General features: G+C 36.2%; 1 long non-coding RNA gene across 1 annotated transcript; it reads left to right on the top strand.

Annotated features, from left to right (window-relative positions):
* Window positions 1-19899: 19899 nt before the first annotated feature.
* On the top strand, window positions 19900-20877 carry LOC149171406 (uncharacterized). The gene is made up of 2 exons (XR_016259554.1): window positions 19900-20623; window positions 20809-20877. It is a non-coding gene; the product is annotated as an uncharacterized LOC149171406 (long non-coding RNA).
* Window positions 20878-21582: the final 705 nt, after the last annotated feature.

Here is a 21582-nt window from a genome sequence, read left to right as displayed (position 1 = left end):
TAATTAATTATTTTCAAATTGCTATGAGAAAAGAATTCTATTTTAATTCAAAGTTTAATTCAAGGACAAATTAAACTTGAATTTCTTGTTGCCATTTCTCAACAAGGAGAGGGAGAATCAAAGGAATTATGGGAAATTGAGATAAACAAAAACCTTACCCAATAGGGGCAGTTACATCCACATGAGTATGGGATATCATGAAAGTCATATGTGGCATAAGAAAAGAACAAGGCAAGAAGATGGATAGGTTTCTCAAAGGATGAGCAACAGTTTCAGCAGGGGGGTATGATGAGCCTCCAAATTAGACACAAAATAAGGCTCATCTAACCTTATTAGGCACATGAAGGTTATATTAAACCTCTCATTAACCTTATTAGGCACATGAAGGTTATCTTAAACCTATCCTTCTACACTTAATAAATTTTTTTAGCTTTAATATGTTCATTAGGAAGGTTTATGGATAATTGCATATTTGTGCCTAATATTATTTATTTTTGTAGAATATTGTGAGAATATTGGGCAGATTATGAAGATTTAGAGGAGGAGATAATTTAGGGACTTTCTCCCTACTACAGAAGGATCAATATTGGATAATAAATCAACAAGATATTATGAAATTATTGCACAAATTTTGGAGCTCCAATGATTGAGAAAATCTAGGAATGTGTTTCCTGTCATTTAATGCAGATTCCTAGTGTTGGGAACTAGATCCACTATTTGAGGTATTTTGGAGGGGAAAGCTTCCTCCTTTCAATGGGAATGCTTCCTCATCATTTTTTATAAGTACCAATTTGAATTTTCCTCTAGGGTTTTTTTTCTTAGTCTTCTTGTGGAGAAAACTTGTATTTTTGCAGCTCCACTTTCATTTCTATCAGGGATGTAATTAGATTAATTCAAATAATGAAGCTTTGTATAATTTTTAGCTTCTAAAGCTTGGTATCCTTCATAGGAATTCGATTTTCTTTGGGCTTGGCCATCCCAAGAGCCTCAGAGCCCTTTTTTATAATTTATGTTTCTTCTTTTCACTTCTTATTCACATGCATCTCTTGTTCTTGTTTTTCCTATTTCTGCATTTAGTATTGATGATTTCTTATTGTAGGATTGGGTTAAATAGTTGAAGTGAGTTCTTTTGTAGGATCAAAAGCATGATTTCATCCTTGGAAAATATTTGGAAGGTCATATCATATCATTGAGATACTTGGATTAGTTTGCTTATTCACAAATCTAAAATTTCTGGAAGTCCCCTGTAGCAAATTAGTAATTTTATGCTATATTTTAGAACATGCTAATGAGATTCATTTGATTTTATTCCACTTTCATTAGATCATAGAAAAATTCAAGTTAGTAACAAAATTTACCACATTTCATTTTCACTTGATTAGGTTAGGCATTTGATAGATTAACTAGCTCACTAGTTCTCGAATTTCTAGATTTTAGAATAGTAATTTTATGCTATTTTTTAGCACATGTTAACAGTGGTATTTTTGAGTGATTCCACTAAGAATGGAGACCTAAGACATCATATTCAATAAATAAAAAATTGTCCCATCCCATTTGTATTTGATTTACTTGGTTATTCGATGAATTATAACTTCCTGTAGCAAACCTGTAACTTTTTGTAGCACTCCTCTAGCACATGTAAACTTGACCATATTTCCTCATAAAGCTTGGTTTTTGTCTATTAGGGTTGAATCATAACCCATAGGATCTAAATCCGTGATTGAGGAAGAATAAAACACCAATTAGGACATTCCTTTTTAAAAAGTAGATTAGGCCTATTTATTTGAATCCATGCTCTTAGGATTTCAATTACAAATTGTTGTTCTTGCCCATGATTGATTTATTTTCAAAGTAACATTTCCATTTATGCAATTAGTTTAGGATTTGATTTCATTGCATTCGCTCCATTAAGCGAAAGAAGGACACATTTTATGTTGCACATATAGTGTTGATACCTCTTAAGTTTTTATGAACCCCGGGTTGATACTTAAATTTGGTAGCCTTGGGAGTTACAACATTCTGGTTGCAATATTGAGGCTAATCACTATATTGCAACAAAACCTAGTAACAAACATAAAAATAATTTCTACCTTTCCTTAGCCTATAACTGAAACGGAAAACATGTAGTACGCGATGAAACACTTACCTATTAGTGATGTGCTTATAAATGTCCTTTCAGTTCTTTTCACAGCTAGCTTTTCCTCAATGCCTTAGAGGCTTTCCCAATGCTTTCCACAACTTCTCCATGATGCTCCAAAAGAGATCTGCATAGATAAAAGCATTCAAAGGGATTAAAGCTTCTCGCATATAAAATAAAGGGTAAATGAAATCCCTAACTTAACATACAACATATAATTGAATCAATAATTAGTTATAAACCATATGAATGATCAAGGAATGTCACAAATAACATCAAAATAGACGCAATTAGGAAAGAAAAACTACTTTGTATTAAATTCAAAAGTGAACAAGCTTAAAACCTAGTTTCCTTGATGTCACAAACCTCTTTCAATGGTCTTCATTCCTTCCCTTAAGCTCTTCAGACCCAAAATTAGCAGCATAAGTTTACAAATCCAAGTCTCCCCCATCCTCGAGTCTTGTGATCAATTTATAGGAAAGAGGAGGAGGTTTCTAGTTCCTCTTCTCAAGGGATATAATGCTTAAGAGGATGATATTAGTTCCATAAACCAAGGGATGAAGCACATGTATGTAGTAGTTTGAGATTTCTAATTTAGATAAGATTCCTCCATCATCGCTTCTAGAACTTTCTTTTTTAGTTTTACTTGTGTGAACAGGATTGTGCAATATATAGTGGAATAAAGTGCGCAAAATTGCTTAGGCCACAATGGTAAAAACTACACATGCGCAAGTAATCACTAGAAAAATTGCATAGATACTCAAAAATGGTAATTAAGCAGTGCAACCCAAAATTCCTTTTGGCCCTAGTATTGTTTTACTTCAAGCTTCATAAGGGATTCACTTGATACACTCCTCGGATGGCGAGAGATCTGAATCAATAGTCATGGTGCAAAAATTTAGTGTAACATAATTCCCCTGAAGTGCAAAGCCAGAAAAGATGTTTGATGACTAAAGTGCTTTATCATGTCAAAGGTTCGGATCAGAGACGAATTGGTTGAATACCTGAAACAAAAAATCAACGATTACCATATCATGCTTTCATATAAACATCACTGAGGTAGGAATTCTTATACTTAGAGTACAAGTATTTCAAAGAATCAGTATGGAACTACATATGAAGATCCATTTCAATAGCAGACACAGTATGCACACAACCATCAATGGATCTATGTTTACAGTCATGAATATTTAATAACACAGCCTGGATGGATGAGACTAGATCGAGGGTCTTGATCTCCATCTCTTGATGTATGAATTTAACCATGTGAGTAAATGTATTCAAGTTGAACCTGGTAGAAACCACCTAATTATCGGTCAATGATGTAAATCATTAATAGGTACGAGAGAAACCACCAATAATGAAAATGGTTCTTAAGGTACTCCAATACAATCTATGAAGTGTGATTAAATTTTTTGAAGTCAAACACTCATAGAATCATTCGATCGAAGGCCAATGATGAGAACCTGTCATCGAAAGTGAGAAACCTGCCATTAAGGCATGTAGACTCCAAGGTACTGAAAGGGGGTTTCTAAGTCAACTTCCTGGATAATGAGTTGATGTTGAAAGGAAGCGACCCGTCATGGGAGGGCCTTGATGTATCCCACATCAACAACACGAAACACGTATTAAGTTTTGAAGAACAAAATGGAGTGACTCAGGGATGACCGGCACAGGACTAACTCAGGGATGACCAATGCAATTGAAGGTTATGATTTGCAAGGTAATTTTGATTGAGGTTGGACTTCTCTTGAACATATCGGCGACATGACATTTCAACTTGGTAGCATTTGAATCAAAAATAGGACCAGAAACCAGTTTGAAGACTTTCAATGAGGTATGACCAATTGAGAGGCAAATGGATTTCCAAACCCAGACATAAAGGTGACAGAGTGTCATGTTTAAGAGCGACATATTGCCTTCTTACAATACAAAAACAAATGTTCTTTCCCTGTTCCCCCCACCATTACTCGAAAGTACCTCTTTATTTTTATGCAAGCTTGAGGAGGATAACATGTGCTTGTCCTGTAATTTCATCCTTCGCAATATTTTTAATGCACCCAAGGAAGGAGTGGTTCGGTGTTGTCATGATTGATGAGTCCAATGCTATTTAATGTTTTTATGAGTCTAGCAAAGGTACAACTCGGTCCTTTTTCATATTTAGAGAGTTTGAAAAAAAGGCGAAATAGAAAACTCCATAGGTTCATTTTCGTAATTTGTCCCTTGGGCCTGAAAAGGTAGAAAATAATACCCAAGAGAACCTCTTAGCCATGCTTGACTAAGGCATTCCTTTTTTGTAAATAGTCTAGTTCATTCCGTAAAAGGGTTAAACTTATACTGAATAGACGACTGCTCATTTACTTTTACGAGTTCAAATAGTCAAATACTCGACGATATTTTCATGTTTAAGGAGTCTAAATAAGGCTTAAAAAGAACTCCAATGTTTCAATTTTTCATAATAGTTTAATGAGCCTGAAAAAGTGATAAAATTGTACTTAGATCACCAACTTTCAATTTAATTAATGAGTAGGAAACGACAGAAAGAACTCGGAATTTTCATATGTTTTACAAGAATGAAAAGAATAACCAAAATGGAATCGAATTATGTTTCATTTTATACAAGCTTGAAACAGAGAAAAACTATGCTTGAGATAGGTTTCATTTTTACACAAACTTAAAACAAAGAAAAACTATGCTTGAGATAAGTTTTCATGACCCCAGAATAATGACATAGGTACATGCTCCCTAAGCTTCGTTTGATCTGCGTGAGTAGACTACTAGTTACTAATAGGTGGATGAAATGATGATTCATTTGCAAGATCAAGTGAAAGACTCGACTTAATTAGGGGAGGATTTATTTCATTTTTTAATGAGATCGACACAGGAAAAGAATTATTCTCATGGAACCTTGTTTCATTTTTTAACAAGGTTTATACAGTAAAAAACTAACCTCATAGAGACTTGTTTCATTTTTTAATGAGCTTGACACAGCAAAAGAACTATCCTCATAGGCACTTGTCTCATTTTTTAACAAGGTTGACATAGTAGAAGAACCATCCTTATGGTGACTTGTTTCATTTTTTAACGAGGTTGACACAATAAAATAAACACCCTCATAGGGACCGATTTCATTTTTTAACGAGGTTGACACAGTAAAAGAACTATCCTCAAAGGGACCTATTTCATTTTTTTAACGAGGTTGACATAGTAAAAGAATCATCCTCATAATGAACTGTTTCATTTTTTAACGAGGTTGACACAGTAAAAGAACCATCCTCATGAGGACCTGTTTCATTTTTTAACAAGGTTGACACAGTAAAAGAACTATTCTCAAAATATCCTGTTTCATTTCTTAATAAGGTTGACACTGTAAAATAACCATCCTCATAGGGATCTGATTCATTTTTTAACGAGGTTGACACAGTAAAAGAGCCATCTTCATGGGACCTTTGATCATGGCTTCCATTTGGAAGAAAAACATGCCAAGGGACACTCCTCGATCATGGCTTCCAAGAGGTCTTCAACAGAAGGAAGAATAGTTCTTTGGAAGGAACACATGTTAAGGGAATCAATGGGGATAATAGAATAGAATTCAAATGTCCCCATTGAAGGGTCCACCATTTCAATTACCTAATCTAAGTCAAAAATAGTCAAGCAAAAAATGGGAGGCTCGTTTGTATCTGTAATTGAAAACATGGGATTGTTTTCCACATAATTAACTTGTGGTGGGGTGGATACCACTTGCGTATAAGGAACTTTAAGGGATGTCGGATGACTAGTAGTCGAATCAATACCAATGAAGGAAATTTGGTCAATAGTCACAATGTTTCCATTGTGAGGGAAAGACATCACTCGAAAGAGTGTGGACACGATGGATTTCATGGCATATACATAGTCTCGCCCAAGGAGAAAATTGAAATCCAAGGGGCCTTGGACTACCATAAGATCAATACAGACAGTTTTTCCTTCTAGAGTAATAGGTAACTTAGGAAGGATCCCTAAAGGTTCACTAATGGTTATGTTAAAATATAACAAATTTTGTGTAACAGGCACAAGCTGAGGGGAACCCAAAGCTTTCCAAGCAGTTGAGGATAAAATATTGACAAAAGAACCTTTGTTGATGTTTGTGCATCGCGCATTCTTACCTTACACTTTCACAATGATTTGGAAAGGGGTGGAAGAGGGAAGACAAGGCTCTGTGAGTCTACTCCAATTAAAGGAAATAAATAGCCTCATTACCTCAAGGAGTTTCAATGGAAACAGGTGAAGTTCCCCCATGTGTAGAAGAATCTGAGGTAACAAGAAGAACCTGGGAAATATTAATTTCACCCTCTAAAGGGAGAATGGGATCGGTTGAATGTGAAATCTATTCAACCACTTGATCAACCAATGGTTCATCAACCTGAGTGATATGTATTTCACTCTCCAGTGGAACATTGAGATTGATTGTACTTGGAATTAGATCAATCACTTTGTCAACTAATGGTGGGTTTGGAGAAAGTTTACAGTAACTAGTTGGAATTTGTTGCTGTGAAACAGTAAGTTTTCCAACAAATTTGAGGCTTCATCCATATGAGGACAAAGGTGACTATGATGAATCCCTTTGCATAACCTAGAAGGAAACCTAACTTTATCCTTTTTCCTAGGAACTTTACAATCACTGGTCGATGGATCAATAGTAAGTTGATAATAATTTTTAGACCATACTTCTAACACCTTTGGAATACCAGGACAATCAATAAGAAGTTAGTCACCCTTAAGTTTGTAATGGAATTTGATCTTGTGGTTTCTTTTGGATGGTTCCTCAACATTTTCCATACTCAAAGCTGGTTGGTTGACTTCTTTCTTACCTTACTTCTTTTCCTTCTTCTTCCATTTATTCTTCTTCTTAGACACTTGGTTAATATCATCAAGGATTTTACCAAGCGAAGAAGAAGAAAGGGAGGAAGACATTCCAAGTGAAGAAGGTAAAGGGTTAACCAATGGCTGGTGTTGTTGAGATAGACAACGTGGTTGAGGTGGTACAGTTTCAGTATTTGGGACTAAAGAAGTTGAAAAATCCACACTGGTAAACCTATCGTGAATCCAGGAAGTGACAACGTAGCCATATAAGGAGGACCGACATTTCCAAGGCTATTAAAAGGACTAGTATTCTCATTAACGAGGATTCCTTGATCGGTAACTTGAGGAAATTCTGCCATTATATTTAAATCAAATCATTTTTATTAAGAATTTAAATAATATTCACAATCCACACCTAAGGTCTGTAAAAATTAAAAACAAGCAAATAACACACGCCAGTAAATCTGAGGAGTCAAACCATGCAAACAAAATTTTCACAGTGAGATCACTAGTTAGTGATGAAATCCAACATTGCAGAGATCAATGTGAAAAGTGAATAAAGATAGAGCGAGTGGAACTAGTTACTCTGACAACCTGCTTAATGAAAATGATCTAGTGCAAGTAAATTCACTTATGCCATATCAAGTGAAGGATACCCTCCAAAAAGGTCCAAGTGAGTGTAGCCAATGTCTGTTCCAAGTACAATAGAGACTTCCCCTCCACCATCACCTTGGATAATAGCCCTAAGATTATGGTCTCTAAGGTTACCATATACAACAATTTACTCAGGGGCAATTGTAGATCAGACATACACACAAGGGCAGAGTAAGAAAGCTCAATCCCCTTGAAGGTGTTCTCCTCCACAATATCCCAAGGTTGACTGAGGTAACCTCATACCACTTAGGCTTTAGCACCTAGCCCTGCCAAAATAGAGAGGGATCTCTCTATGAGCTCACAGCCAATGATGACTGGAGTAGGAAAATATGTTAGGCTAGTTATTTCAGCTCAAGGGTTTTGAAATTTAGGGTTTTGTTGGATCAGGAGTGAAAATCAGGGAACTAGGTCAAAAGATCAAAGGTTTTAGTTGCAAGAGATATAAACGAGCAGGGTTTTGGGATGAGAAAAAGGTATGACTTATCTTCACTTAATGCTTCATTTATCATTCATCCTTATAATATTATTTCTGTTTTTTTATAGAATAAAATGAGGAAAATACCAGCCAAAGTTGGAAGAAACTAGTTGGTAATAGAATAGGTGAATTTAGTACGAAAAACTGATTCTTTGCTATCTTTGTATGCAAAGATGTGATTGGGAAAAATTTGTTCAGTTGGCACGACAACACGAGGCCATAAAGGGGAAAAGCCATGGCATCTAGGGCAGACAAGGAAGAGGAAGATTAGTTCAAGTACTCTTGTTTTATCATATGATCATATTTTATATTGCGAAATCCTCAGGATCTCCTAATCCTAAAGATTCGCTTCTATCCAAGTTTCCCTTTTATGTTATATAAGGCCAAAAGGAAACTAGATGAGAGTGCAAACTTTTAATATGTAATTATTCTCTTTGGAGTAAAAACGGTGTTAATTCAGTGACTCTGTCAGCTGTTACTTTGAAGTTAATTAAAGAAGGTTACACTTGATACATCTCTGTATTCTTAGTTTTTATTAAGCAGAGGCGTCTGGCGACTCTGGGCCCAGTCACAAGAAGTTCCACTGCTCCATTGTGTTATAGTTTACATTTAGTCTTTGTATTTGATTTAATGTTTCGTTATTTTTTTTATCTTGAAGATTGATGATATTGATTTATACCATTGTTCACTTAGCTTTATACTGAAACTGCGAGATAGAATTAAGTAAGCGCTTTGATTAGAATGAATGAATGTGTGGTTCATTGCTGTTCAAATTGAATGAATGTTATCATAGATCTTGAGAGACAAGACTGAGTAACTTCTACGAATTGCAAGATAGAATTTTTATCATTTAGGAATCTTTTATGGCTATTGCTGTTCACTTTCTGATTGTTGTTCAATTGCCAATTGATATTGCTATTTAGTAATGTAGATTGATTTGAGTTGTTAGTGTTATTCAATAACCATAGTTGCTTTACTTGATTAAGTGTGATTAGTCTCAAGCTTATTTGAGTAACTCTCCATGTAACTCTCATTTGCATTCAAGTTCCAATTGGTTTCAGAACAAGTTCTATAGAATTACATAGGGTGTTGCAAGCATTCCTTTCATAGATAGTTTCTTTGTAGAGTTGTGTGAATTGGATTGAAGAATTGGACTTTAATGATTGCAACGATTCATCATTAGATAACCTCTAACTTCACTACACATATTGTATTGGCACTCTTGAAATAGAAAGACTTACCTCAGGTTGATAACTAATGTAGGGATTAAGATTGCCTATAAAAAGACATCTTAGTGAGCCAACATTTTGGTGCCCTTGGCGGGGCGAGTGTTTAAAGTGATTAGTTATAGTCCTTTGCTATAAGAGAAATGGGTTTTAAAAACAGAAGGTAAGAACCTACGTACCTAGCAAGTAAAGTTCTTGCTTACCTGCCCACTTTACAACAAAATTTTAGAGGTTAAATAGGAATTTGTTTTATGAATGACTAGAAATAAAAAGATAGAGAAAGAACAAAATCCTCTACCAAAACCCACAAAACCCAAAGGATCAGTGAACCTTGGGAGAACAACCTTTATAGATGAAATCATAAGAAGAGAAGAGTCTCAAGCATCAGTAGGATTCCAGGCTATACCTGGAAAAAGTTCTACTGCTATCCCTCAAGCAGTAGGCCCACCATCTGCAGCTCATGCTGAGATTCAAAGCCAAGTAGGAGGATCAGAACAGAGTTTTCAAGCTACAATAAGCCTACCCTCTGATCCTCTACAAGAGGGAAAATCCTGTAACTTACAAGAAGGAAAAGGAGAAACTAGTGGGGCTGCTAAAGTAGAACCATAGTTGTCTGAACAAGGATCTCCTAAGATTCCAGACCTAGGGAGTGTTGTAAAGCCAGCTCGGGTTGCTAACTCTCTGTTTATTACGAAGACTATTGTCATATCTTTGATCAAATGGCAGAACAACCACCCCAAGGTCAAACCTCGACATTAGAATACCCCATAGTCGACCAGGTGGCCAATGCCCCTATGAAGGCTATTCCTCTGCAGAACATCCCAACCTTTCATGGGATGATCACAGAGGATCCTGATGCTTTCCTGTTTGAGTTTGATGTCCTCTGTAGAGGGTATGACTATACCACTGACCCCCAAAAACTAAAATTATTCCCTTCCACTTTGAAAGGGGCAGCTTTAAGATGGTTTATGGGTCTAGGTGGGCGAACCATCAATTCTTGGGACGAGATGAAAACCTCCTTCCTTAAAAGATATCAGGACTTTTGTAAAACTAGGGAACTGAAAGATGAGATTTTCAAGATGATTGCAAAAGATAACGAAACACTAGAAGAATATGTAGAACAATTTAATTATAATTTGCAGAGATCTCCACACACTACCCTACCAAAAGAAGTCCTAAGAGCTATATTGATTAAAGGAATGAAAGAAGAATGGATAGAAACTCTAAAATTAATGGGAAAAGGGGATATTTCTTAGGAAGAGTATGATGAAATCATTCGTTTGTGTATTAGGTGTTCACAAGGAAGCGCACGTACAGGAGCAGCTAGCCGAGATCCAATGAGCAGAGGAAGCAAACCACATAGTGGAGGTATAACACAGATGGAGATTGGAAACCTCCTGGAAGATTTTAAGACGGATATCCTGGGCACTCTTACAACGCAGCTGGGTGTTCTACAAGCCAAACAAAAATAAGCTTTAGCATAACAAAATTTGGCCATCTTTTACCCACGTTTTCTAAAGAAGCACAACCAACGAGAATTCCCGTTAGACATGGTTCAAATGTGTGCCATTTGTACTAAAGATCACAATACTAAACAACGTCCATCATTACCCGGGCTGAAAGCAAAATTCAAAGAAGCAGAGGAGGAAACAAAACCGGTATATTTGATGAACCAGCGTTGACAATGGCAAGCCAAACTTACAGGTATGTTGCAAGATGCATCCCAATTTTTTCCTTCATCACAGTTTAATCAACAACAGAACCTTGGGGCAGCCTGGCAAGGCCAATCACCCTACCCAAACTGGAAAAATCCACCATTCCCTATGACATCCTGGCTAGCACAATATTTTCTAGGAAATGGCTGGCCGAATTCTCCTTTTACTCCTGTCTGGCAAGGCAATCCCTATCAATCCCAGTGGCCTGCCTCCACCTCTCAAAACCCAAATTGGTCTACAAACTGGCAGTGACCTCTAGGGATATCCAATATACCTACGGGAATAGGCCCCCAGCCTCAGACCGCATTGTCAACTCCTTATACATTACAACAAAATTCTCAACCTCTTCTATGGCCACAGTTACCAGCTCAGCCAAACCCGAATCCTAATAATAGGCCAGTCCAGTTGGTACAGGTTATTGAAAATCCAGAATATGAGATTGAGCAGAAAGAATGTAATGAGCTTAGATTGAGGTCAGGTCGTGTCATAACCCTTGAGGAAAATAGGGACCAGCCTTCAATTGAAATTGTAACTCCACCTATACATATTCCATCATCTGTACATGTTCCACCACTTGTAAATAATACTGAATCAAAGCAAGGGGAAGAAACAGATCAACATGATGACCCCGAAAAACTTATGGTCACTTCTCCTCCATTCCCCGAAAGGCTAGTGATACCTAAACTGATCACTTATCCTGATTTTGATCTTGTAGGGGAACTAAAAAATTTGTGTATTAAGATTCCCCTCCTCCAGGCTATTCAAGACATTCCCATCTATGCCAAAACCATCAAAGAATTATGTGTAAAAAGGCCTGTGAGGAAGGTAAAAACCTCACCCACTATCCATGTCGTAGGAACCTTATCCAATTTACTCTTGGGAGAGGAAACTCCAATAAAGTACGAAGACCCTGGAAATCCCATAGTAACAATTCAGATATATGGCCGCTCTTTTCCAAATACACTAGTTGATCTAGGAGCTTCCATTAACATATTAACAACAGAAACTTGTCAAGCACTTGGTATTACAGCCTTAGAACCAACCACCACTTTATTAGAGCTTGTTGATCGATCGGTGGTAAGACCAGAAGGGACTTTACAAGATATTACAGTTTCTATTGACTCATGGGAATATCTAGTAGACTTCCTGGTTATAAACCCAAGGAGTAGGTTGGATGGGCATCCTTTGATTCTGGGACGACCTTGGTTGGCAATAGCTGATGCATATATTGGCTACCGAGAAGGCAGCATGACTATCACAAAGGGAGATGCTGTAAAAAATCTGGTGTTATACCCTCCTGCCAGGCCAAGTTTTCCCATTGTAAAAATATGTAAGCAGCCACCAACGTACCTGGAAGAGAGCATCCGTTCACCACTCATAGTAGCGGAAGCGCTAGAATTTAAAAATCAAACTGAAGATGACGTTATCAACAATTTTATAAATCAACCAACCAATGTGGAGTGTCAGATGCTGAAAGCAATTCTTGATAATGAAGCCATGGAAGATCCCCTGAAGGACACAGACGACCAGCATATTCAAACAACTGTTGTTCAGAACAGCAAACCAGTTGAGATCGAACTAGGAAAAGTTCTAAATATCAATGCTAATCTGGAGAGTGAACAACAGAAAAAGCTTATCCAGGTATTGCAGAAAAATAAAGGGGATTTTTCCTGGGATTATCCTGATATGAAAGGGATAGATCCATAGTTATGTACACACCACATTTATACAGAGAAGGATGTGCAACCCATCCAGCAGCCTCAACAGAGGTTGAACCCTCACCTCAAGGATATCGTGAAAGAGGAATTACAGAAGCTACTGGATGTAAACTTTATTTATCCTATCTCAAATAGTAAATGGGTCTCCCCTTTGGTGGTCGTCCCCAAGAAAAACGGGAAATGGCGTATTTGTGTAGACTATCGAGAGCTAAATAAGGAAACACAGAAAGACCATTTTCCCCTCCCATTCATTGATCAGGTCCTCGATATGTTGGCAAGGAAGCAGTTCTTCTCCTTTCTAGATGGCTTCAGTGGGTACAATCAAATTCAGATTACCCCTGAAGACTAGGACAAAACGACCTTCACCTGCTCCTAGGGCACATTCGCATACAGAGTATTACCATTTGGCTTGTGTAACACCCCGACCACGTATCAGAGATCTATACTAAGAATCTTTGCCGATCTAGTGAATGAAGGACTAGAGGTATATATGGATGATTTTACTCCATATGGGGATGGTTTTGATCAAGCATTACAAATGCTAGAAAAAGCCTTAGAACGATGCATCACTACCAGGTTATGTTTAAGCAATGTCAAGTGTCACATGATGATGACTGAGGGCGTGATCCCGAGGCATTACATATCTGCAGTAGGAATTATCTTAGATCTAGATAATTCTTCAAACCCTGGAGAATCAATCCAGATCTGGATAGGTGCTCTGTATCAGATGCAGGTCACAACAAAATTGGATAATGTATCCATCATGGTCCTAGCAGAAAAACGTATGACTGGTATAGTCTATGATTGGTGGATGGGACCATCCGAAACAGAAAGAAGAGCCGTTATGGAAGCCGGACTGTCCACATTGGAATTGTTGTTAAAAACATAGTTTGTGCCAGAACCAGTTGATGAGAGAAAGCAAATCATAATAGATCTCAGTAGAATGGAACTAAAAGATCTGAAATATCTTGACCAAATAATTTGGCTAGACCGTCTTTGTTCAAATCTCTCTGGAAACCCTTACAAAATATACTGGTTTCAGAAACCATTGGAGGAACTGTAAGCTTAACTCATTATGTAGACAATATTTCTTTGAAAGTTGGGGGGAGTATTGTTAAGATTTCTGCAATACAACATTTTGATCCCTCAGCTAGTTTAATGTTGGGAATGCCATTCTTAAATTTTGTGCTTCCAGTAATAATCAGCCAAGATAAGCTGATTATCAATTTGAAAAAGAAAGCTATTTCTGTACCCAGGTTGTTTATTGCAAACTCAGAAGCAAGACATGAAAATAGCCAGAAAAGAGTAGGAGCCAGAAAGCCATTAAAAGATTCTGACGATTGGCAGGAAGTCCTGCAGATTTATGAAGCAAGAGCAGAATCTAAAACAAAACAATTGGCATGCAAAAATCCCAATTGGTCTACAGAACAAGATGATATCCAAAGGAGACTTCTAAAAAGTTGCTCGGAAAACCCACAACAGTTTTGGGAAACAGAAAGTCCGATGCAAGAAATTGTAACCTTGCATGATAACGGAGTCAAAGGAAAATTAATTCCTTGTACTCCCTCAGATGAGCAAGAAATAAAAAGACAGATTAAAGAACTACTACAGATGCAGCTCATTGAGCCAAGTGAGTCTCATTATGCTTGCTCAGCGTTTCTGGTAAGGAATCATTCTGAGATAGTTAGGGGAAAACCTAGAATGGTGATAAATTATAAACCCCTCAATGCCATCACTCAAAGTTTTAACTATCCATTGCCAAGACCAGAGACCATAATGCAGAAAATACAACACAACAAGGTATTCAGTAAATTTGACATGAAGTCTGGATATTATCAGATTCAGATACAGCCAGAGGACTGGCATAAAACTGCTTTTATTTGTCCAGCCGGATTTTACCAATGGAAGGTTGTCCCCTTCGGTTTGAAAAACGCCCCTGCATTCTTCCAGAGAAGAATGGATTTTATTTTTGCTAAGTATGATTTTATTGTTACATATATTGATGACATCCTCATTCACAGTCCAGATGTAAAAACCCATTTAGAGCATTTAGAAATTTTTCTAAAAGAAGTTCAGCAGCATGGTATAGTTTTGTCAGAAAGAAAGATGTCTTTATTTCAAGACAGCATAGATTTTCTGGGAATTAATGTAGTCAATGGTGCAATTCAAATGCAACCACATGTATTAACCAAATTGACACAGTTTCCAGATGAACTGAAGGATACCAAAACAATTCAAATATTCTTAGGAGTTCTGAATTATCTTCACAAATACATCCCAAATTTGACAGAGAAAACAACGCCAATCAGGAAACATCTCAAACAGGGATGGTCACAAGAAGCAACAGCAGCAGTTAAACAATTGAAAGAAGAATGCCAACAACTGCCAAAGCTCCAGCCACCAAGTGATGGTTTTCTTATTCTCCAGACTGATGCTTCTCTATATTTTTGGGCAGTCGTTCTTATAGAACAAAGAGAGAAAGATGAAGAAAAGCTTTGTGCTTATGCTTCAGGTGAATTTACACCTAGCCAAAAGAATTACTTCATAGCAGAAAAAGAAACATTGGCTATATTCAACGGGATACAACGATTTGAATTATATCTTACTCCCGTAAAATTTTTAATACGCACAGACTCCAAGAATTTTAAATATTTTCTATCTGCCAAAATATCAAGACAGATTGCAAAAGGAAGAATTCTGGCTTGGCAGATTTGGTTCCAACAGTTTGATTTTGAAGTTGAGTGGATCCCAGGTAATTCAAATTTTCTAACAGATTCATTAACCAGGGATATGAATAAAGCATTCATGACTTGTACAGGTTCGTGTTTTACCATTCCAGGTAAAGGTCCACAGGACGATAGTTTTTCTACATTTGTTGATAGATTCAGGCTATTTGAAGGACATGCAAGCCACCTTGCAGAAGAAATCAAAAAGGTTGTAGGAATGAGACTGAGAAGAAATGCTTGGATACGAAAATGCCAAGCATGGAAATCCAAGAATATAGGTACTTCTCTGGGCCTAGACGATACACTGGTAAAGGTATATCCTTTGCCTAATATGAAGGTGAAATTATTTTTCCGAAGTTTATCTGATCTATGGTCTAGCGAATACACTGACAAAATGATCTGGACCCTCAAAGTTTTGAATTTTTATCAACTTATTGGAGGGGTGGATTTTGCTCTCAGCATTTTCACAGGAGCAAAGATCTTAGATCTTGAAGAAATTCCTATAAAGCCTGAATTAGGAAAATTTATTTTATCTTTAAAAATCCCCGACATTTTTGAAGAATTAGAAGCCTCTTTCCTGCAAAGGTTTGATGAGAATTATGCAGCAAACGACACTTTCCCTCAATACGAGATATTTGAAGGATTTGCTGATTGGGAGATAAAAGAAGGCTTCTGCAGAAAAAAGCCAACCACCAGGATATCTCAGTGCATTCAACGGACGATGCAATATCTCAGAACCTTCTCATCCCCTTGGGACTATCATAGTCTCAGGCTAAGAGAAAGTATTGATCCTAATCCGTTTGCACAGGTTTTCAGTCATGAGAGGATCGGAGAAATCGAGACCAGCAACAATGAAGAAATGATTAAGCAGCATGCTGGTTGGTTCCATGAATTTGGAAATTTAAAGCTGGTAGAAAAAATTCAGATTCTACAAAAAATGGATGAATTACAGGGAGAACCCAAAGTATTAAAATTTGTGATTAATCAAAAGGCTTTGGTAACCATCAGTGTTATCTCACCTAATTGGAATAACAATGTCATCCATATAATAAGTTTGATGATTTCGAAAAGAATCTGTACATCAATGATTTTCGAGTTAGGCTGGCAGCATAAAGATTTTATGAGTAATAATTGTAGAGCATGGGTTCAGCATGCAATCGAGAGTTCTACTAATATGTTTCAAATTTTTAAATGGGAACTCTTAAACGGCATCGAATTGGCAGTACAAAGGTCACCCACAGAAATGTTTTTAAAGATTCTTTTCTAGATATCGAAATCAGCGCTTTACCTTTTCTTAACAAGTGGGAAAAACAGGAAGCCATGTATACGCCTCAGCAACCGGGCCTCCACAGGATAAAGACAAATACGGAAAAGGGAGAATCTTCAAAAGTAGCATCCAGGAGGACAATAATTTTAGATGAAGATGCCAAAGGAAAAGCAACAACATCTACTTTACAGGACGAGTTGACAGATGCCCAGGACCCAGCAGCAGACATTGATGAAGAATACAATAGGCTGATGGAATGCCACTACAAAAAGATACTCGATGAGTACAGACCAGCACATGACTCTTCCAGAGAATTTGATCCTGATAGTGACTTTGATTCAGATAGGAGTCCTATGGGACCTTGGTAGGATAAGTTAGAATCTTTTGTACCAGAAAAGTTGAGTAGACACCATCGGCGAAAATTATGCCGAAAGGACCCTCAATTATTTCTGTTTTGTCATTTTATTTTTGAAAAGTAGAAGTTAGGAAGTCTATATAAGAAAGGGTCTGCAGAAGTTCAAGATCATGGCTTGACAAAGAACTCTGAGATCTCTTTTTGTAAAGAAATCTTATGTATTCTGCTTGTTTTTATTAATATCGAAGCCTACTGGGCCGCCTGTCTGAGGACAGTTTTTGTAATCCAAAAGGACTTGGAACTGTAAGGTGAAGGCGTTTGAAGACCCATGGAGAGAGGTCGTGTTGCGCGTGCATGTTCGGTTGAGGAGAAGTCACCTACCTCGAATCTGCTGTGTAGAAGTCTTCGAATTTAATTAGAAGAAAGTTCTAATACCAAAGCTTTCTATCTTGTAATTAGTCTCTGTTGGTCGATCACCCCTATTTTGGCTATGAGCAAGAGGGATATTTTGGATGGGGAGGAAAAGGGTGGAAGTGCATTTGGCCAGTAAACATTCAGATGAACCTGAGCATTCTGGTTCGTTGGATGCCAATGGTGAGAACATTTTGATTGACATGATCACCTATTGTGCACCCAATAATTAAGAATGGAGGGCTGACACATGCACATTCCTAAGAATGGAGGGAATGTTGAGGCCAAAGGATCACAAACACATGCACATTTCTAAGAACATGAGTGCATTTGTATGTGTGTGTGCATACATTCCTGCACATCTCATTGCCACTTTTTTAACCACCAACTTTGTGGAAGCACCTATTGCACAAACTAAAAGCTACTATTAATGTAGATATGCAAATGCAAATATTTATATTTGGTAATTATTATTTTTTACATGGACAAAAAAGATTAGAATATTTTCCTTTATATTCATAAGATATTCTTTACAAGATTAAGAATTACAAAATTTATATTTACACATTTTTATGTCTCCACTTGCATTGTATTGATTTTTTGGTTGTGTTTTAATATATCATTTATATCATTCCATATTTGTTTTATTAAGAAGTTGAAAAGACTAGCTACTCAAACTTTTATGTTGAATCCATTACTTTTGTGCTATACTTGTACTTTATGGTTGAATGGAGTACTTTTGTGCTATACTTGTTCATAGGTGAAACAATGTATCATCATATACATCTCATTTTCAACTTCTCTTTATACATATAGAGCACAATGATTTTTCTTGATTAGAACCTAATTTGAGCTCACATAGTAAACATTTATATATATAGAGATTCTCTTTTAGAGTAATGGTTAATATGCAAATCTCCCATTAATAGAATCTCATCACAAAGATCTTGTTATGACTTCTCTAAAAAAAATTAATCACTACATATCATAAATTATAGTGCTGATTGGAACTCTACATCTATTGAGGCTTGCTTGCGGGATTGGATGTTTGTAAACCACCAATTTCGTGCTCTACCTTTAGTAAACATTTATATACCTTTAGTAAACATTTATATATATAGAGATTCTCTTTTCCAGGAATGGTTATTATGTAGGTCTCCCATTAATAGAATCTCATCACAAAGATCTTGTTATGACTTCTCTAAAACTTTTTTATTTACTACATATCATAAATTATAGCGCTGATTTGGAACCCTACATCTATTGAGGCTTGCTTACGGGATTGGATGTTTGTAAACCACTAATTTCGTGCTCTACCTTTATTCATATTTTTTTCCTGGAATTTGGAGATCCAAAAATGTTTATACTTTTGAAATATATCATAGGGCATAATGTCAAAGAATGAGGGTGTGAGGAAATCTAGGACTTTTTAGGCACATCCAATTCACTAATATTTGAGACAGATTCCTAGTTAGTTTCTTTGATAGGGCGTCTTGTATGCAATTGTGTGGAAGCGTGGCATAAATTACACTTCACTGTTTTTTTGGTAGAAGTGACCTGTCGCAAGGAGTGTCTTAAAAGTGCACCCATTCACTGTCAATCCAAAGCCCTGTGAGCTATAAATTACACTTTATCTATCTTAAAATACAATTTATTTATATCTATAATTTGTGTTCCTTTATATATTTTATTCTCATAATATATTTGTTTTCATCTATATATTTTACAATAATAATATATAAAATATTATAAATTATCATAAACCGTGTACATTATATTACTCTTATTATTATTTTATTATCATCCTAAAAATATATATATCTATTATTTAAAATTAATATCAAATTTTTAATAAAATCAATATTTTTTTTGTTAATGATTAATAAACCTATTATTTTTTATTTTTATTTTTTATAAACATTTTTCAAAATGAGTAACAAATTGACAACTCCAAACTATAAATAATAATAAAAACACGTTGCAAGTACATGGCGCACAATTCAATGTACATATTTTTGAGGCCATATTTTAATTTCAACGGTCACATTGGGCTCTGTGAAAGAGGGATAAAATGCAGATCATATTTTAAAGGAGTAGTCTTTAACGCGACTTTTTGAAAGCTTTTCCAGCGATTTTTTCCGGTGAAAATCCGGCAGTAATTTATTGGAATCCAAGTTTGATAGCTAATTTTTGCACAATGAAACCGTCCCAGAGGTTTTTCAGGGTGCTGAATCCGAATATGCAGTTAAAAAACCATTTTAACTGCAACAAATCATGATTTCATCTCAATTTCTTCCACCTGATTCCGTCACCGGAATCTCAAAAAGTCGCATTATAGACAACTCCTTTTAATGTCAAAGGCCGCATTGGGCTCTGTGAGCATGCTAGCGGCGGACTTGAAAGAGGGAAAATCTTTCGAAATTCTTTAAATCCGATATATATTATCACATTAACACGCTTGGCTGGCAGAGTAAGAAAGGGTGGACACTGGAGGGCGAAAGATCGGAGAGTATCTGATAGATGGTACATGGTAGGCATTTGCTGGCCTGGCCGGCAGGAGCCGGAGTGGAGAATTTTGGCCTTTCATTTGCTACCTTGGCCGACAGAGCAAGAGTGGAAAGCAGAAGATCGGAGACATGGTGGGCTTCTTATTTTTATCTGAAGCTTGGCGGAGAAGGAGAGAACAGAAGATTGGAGAGATGGTGGGCTTATTTTTTGGTGGAGTTGGGCGAAGAAGGAGATTGGTAGAACAAATTAGATAATAGAGCCTGACAGATTTTGGAATTTGTTGGGTTTAGACAGAAGAGCCGGACAGATTTTGCTGTTTGTTGCATTTTGATACTCCTTATTTTCTTGCATTTTGATACTCTGTGTTTTCTTTTCTTTCTGGGGCATGGCCATGTTTAATTTCTGTCTGTATTTTTTTTTTTTTTTATCTATTTTGTTTCTGTTTATTTTCTTTTCCTGGTTGGTCTAGATTTGGGTTTATTTTCTGTTCTTTTGGGGAGGTTGGTACTTGTTTGCTGGGTCAAGAGGGAGAGCGATGTTGGAATGAGCATAGGAAGGGATGATTGATTTAATTGTGAAGACTGAGAAGGTAGGTACTGTTTTATTTATTTGTTATTTAAAATTTTAATGTAGTATTATATTATCTGAATTTTTGGATGAAATAATTGTATTTCAATATCTCATGGATAGATTAATGTTTTTTTTACGAGAAGTATTATTATTATTATTATTTTTCCTTTGAATTAACTTGTGCTATTTTCTCTTGGGATGCAGGTGAAGAACTATATGACCAATAAATAGTCGTGGAAAACACAGCTGAGGTGTATTTTTGAAATTACAGGTGAGATTAACGTTAACTTTTTGGTTTCTCTCCTATCTCATAAGATTAGGGATCAGATACATATGCACTATGGTTTATATGGTTTTATTTAAAAGCGTCTTATTCCCAATTGCATTTGCATGTAACGGTTGGGAAAGATAGTTTTTGATGAGTTGCGAAAGATTTTATAATCTTTGATGAGTTTTGTTTTTCTATGTTTTTAGTTTTTTTGGGGTGAGTATTGTTATCAAAGTTCAACAAATTGAGACTGATTTAGTGTTAGCATAAAACCATTTAATGTTCAAATAAGGTTTCAGGTTTTCAGAAATTTTTTCTTAGAAAGTGTTTTTAGAAGTTCATAATCTGTGATGTGTTTGGTTTTTCAATTTCTTAATCTAAATAAGGTTTCAGGTTTCCAGAAATTTCTTTTTAGAAATTGTTTCTAGAAGTTCATAGTCTGTGATTTGTTTGGTTCTTCAATTTCTTTGGGTTTTATTTTTTGAATATTTTGTGCTGATTTAGCATTAGCATAAAACCCTCTAATGACCAAGTCTAAAAAAGATTTTGGGGTTTCCAGAGTCTTCTTCTTAGAGGCTAGTAGTACAAATAATTCTGCATTGAGTGATCAGAACCACAGCAGCCTATTTACATATTCTTGGATTAACTAGACATATAACTAAGGGTATGTTAAGAGTTGAATTAATTAAGCTACCAGCAGATTACTCGTA

The sequence above is a fragment of the Pinus tabuliformis genome, chromosome 4_2 (assembly GCF_031772625.1).
Source record: "Pinus tabuliformis cultivar Carrire ecotype Pingquan chromosome 4_2, CPIR1, whole genome shotgun sequence".
NCBI lineage: Eukaryota > Viridiplantae > Streptophyta > Pinopsida > Pinales > Pinaceae > Pinus > Pinus tabuliformis.
The sequence above is the reverse complement of the archived record's forward strand: the minus strand, read 5'-3'. Positions and strand labels throughout refer to the sequence as shown.